Genomic DNA, 2903 nt, shown 5'->3' with positions numbered 1-2903 from the left:
CTGATTTCATAGGGAATGATTAACATGTCAAGTTCTAAGTGGCTGATCAAATCGAGAGACTACGACCACACTTGGGAGAATGTTTCTTTGCTCTAATTTAGTTTTAATATTTTTCCTAAAACATCCTCTGGTAAGAAAAGGGATAATATTATATTTTGGGGAGATTTTTCATGAAACATGAACCTTGGGAGAGTATCATCTCTCAAGGATGCATCTACTATTTAGCCCATTGTTTAGTGGCATAAGTGACAATCATGTGAAGAATAGGGTTGCATCATATGGGTGGTGCATGCCTTCGGGGGTAAAAATTATGCTCAGGTTGTGTAGTCTTTCGCTTAGCAGAGTGTCTTTCCATTATATTTGATTTGGAGCATAAGGTTAGATGGTAGCTAAACCCACCAATTGTCCTCTTGGTTTATTTTCTATGTGTTGATGAGCCATGGATTACACGTCCTAGGATTGATTCACGATTATGCTTTTATGCGTGTGGATCTTGGATGGACACTCAAGTAAGTGTTATTATTGCTTTCAAGTATTTCAACATCAAGCCAAGAGGCCTTGTTGTTGAAGTAACTTTGACATAATCTCGTTCTCTATCCGATGGGTAAACAGTACTGGTCAGCCCGAATCTCAAAATATCTCTCTCTCTCACTGTTCCTCCATAAAATCACCTCAAGGCTCTGAAAGAATAGCCCAAAAAATAGCGAATAAGAATTAGTTAGATTACCATGCACGAAAACGATAAAGATAGCAATCTTTTCTTAAAACCAGAATTAGTTAGATTACAAAACACTGGAAAGTGGTATTGGTTTCATTTCGCGAATACCGACTAAACCGTGTGGGATCTCCAAATGGCCCGAACACAGACTTTGTTTCTCTTGTGATGATCTACCTTTCTTTAATACTTCTCTTTGACAAATATAGTTATCCACCCCCTCATGGGAAGCCTTTACTAAAAATTAAGGGTCAAGTTGGTGTCTAGGCCCTGTTTCATGCGCCCGTTGTGGCTATATTTACTATGTAAACTCCCATGCGAGTTTCCTTTAGTCTAAACTTCCCACTGTGACCCTCTTATACATTATCGAAAATGGTTAGGTATGGAATATAAATCTCTTACAAATGACGGCACAAAATAGGTATAAAAACTCCAAAATTGGCCAAAAATCGACATCTCTAAAAACACTCAATTTGTGACCAAAATTAAAAGTATTTGCCACTTTTAAATAGATGCTAAAAACCACCAAGTCAACTGGACCCAAAAATACATACATAGGAGTACGTTACATCCTCTTTTGAACTTGAAAGTATAGAAACATTGGGCAACTATTTCAAATTTTGAGTGTAATGTGCTGACATGTAGTGTAATATTGGCAAATTTACCTCAGTAACAAATACAAGATAGCAAATTTGGATTTTCTATCCCTATAAAATAGCCCAACGCTGTTTGAAGGCCCTTTTAAATTAAAATAGCCAGTGGACTAACATTAGTCTCCATTTTGTTCCCCATTTGTGCATCTTCTTCACCTATATCAAAACTTCCTGGAAACTTCAAATTTGAATCAACATGATCCCTATTTTCAAAACAAGAGACAGATATATATGATAGTTAAGTATGTATTTTAGAATCAATCGATGCATACCATAAGACTGCGATTTTGCTTCGTACTGTATCTTGAAGTTTCTAAACACACTCATTTTAGATACTCCTTGGATTAAAATTATGATAAATGAACTTACTCAAGAGCTTACATTGGCAAGTTAATTCGGCAACTCCACTAGTTCGGAAACATCGATGATATTATTTAGAAGATGAAATTATTTAGAAGATGATATTATATAGTAAGGCATTGTTCCTTGTCACAGCTAGGAGAGGGTGGTCCTGACGCTAGCAGTGAGGAGGTCCACCTCTTTCTTCTCGATGCCGAAGGCCGTTTCGAGCACCTGGTCGGGGAGGGGCGGATTGGCCGCGAAGAGGGCGGCGGCGAGCTGCGAGGTGCCCGGGTTCTGGCTGTTAAGGGCGGAGATGGCCAGGGCGGGCTGGTGCATGTCGGGGTTGAGCTGGAAGTGCACTAGGCCACGGGGGAAGACGAAGAGATCGCCTGGGGAGAGGTTCTGCTGGAAGAGGGAGTTGTTGGTGGAGACGAAACCCACCTGGAGCATGCCCTGGGCCAGGAAGAGCACCTCGGTGGCGCGGGGATGCACGTGGGGAGGGTTAAGGCCCTTGGGCTGAAAGTCGATGCGCGCGATGGACAGGCCCTGCGTGTTGAGGCCCGGGAAGTTGGTCGCGAAGGCCAGGTTAACGGCGGAGCCCAGTCCTTTGACCAGGGGTGCCGCGTTACGAAGCAGCGTTGACGTGAAGTCCGAGGGCTGCACGCGGTTGGACGGCTTGCAGGTCAGCCCGTTGAGGGTGAGTGGGCCGCCGTCCGCCACGCAGAAGTCCTGCAGAGGGTCTTCATCGGCGGCACTCACCTCGACTATGAGCAGCGGCGGCGCAGAGGAGGCCAACAGCATCAGCGCGGCCAGAAGCAAGTAGCTGACTGCCATGACTGAGCGACTAGCAAAGAGTACATATTGAAAAGAAGGCACTCGTCGCTGCAATTTATGAACGGCGCCCGAGTTCAAAGATTCTACTATCTGCCACGCCACAAGGACGGGTGAACGCTATCTGAAAGCAACTGGAGTTCGGCTCGGTTCTCCGGTCAGCATCTTACGGCAGCGCTGCCATAAGATGAAAAACCCGTGATCTAAGTTTGAACACAAATGCCATCAATCCCCATGAAATCTTAGGGTCATTAGGATACTTTCACTCTTCTACAAAGCACCAATTTGGGGTCCCTACAGGCTACAAATATATATATGGCTGGAGCCTTCCTTTACTCTTGTGGAAGAAAATATTTGAAGCA

General features: G+C 44.0%; 1 pseudogene across 1 annotated transcript; it reads right to left on the bottom strand.

The window, feature by feature from the left end:
• Positions 1-1694: 1694 nt before the first annotated feature.
• On the bottom strand, positions 1695-2567 carry LOC147613648 (germin-like protein 8-2 pseudogene; annotated as a pseudogene). The gene has a single exon (XR_015263246.1). The product of XR_015263246.1 is annotated as a germin-like protein 8-2 pseudogene (transcript).
• Between the last annotated feature and the right edge of the window lie 336 nt (positions 2568-2903).

Source organism: Cibotium barometz, chromosome 43 (genome assembly GCF_041138505.1).
Source record: "Cibotium barometz isolate CiBa-2024 chromosome 43, ASM4113850v1, whole genome shotgun sequence".
NCBI classification, from domain to species: domain Eukaryota; kingdom Viridiplantae; phylum Streptophyta; class Polypodiopsida; order Cyatheales; family Cibotiaceae; genus Cibotium; species Cibotium barometz.
Note: the sequence above shows the minus strand (reverse complement) of the source record. Positions and strands in the feature narration are given on the sequence as shown.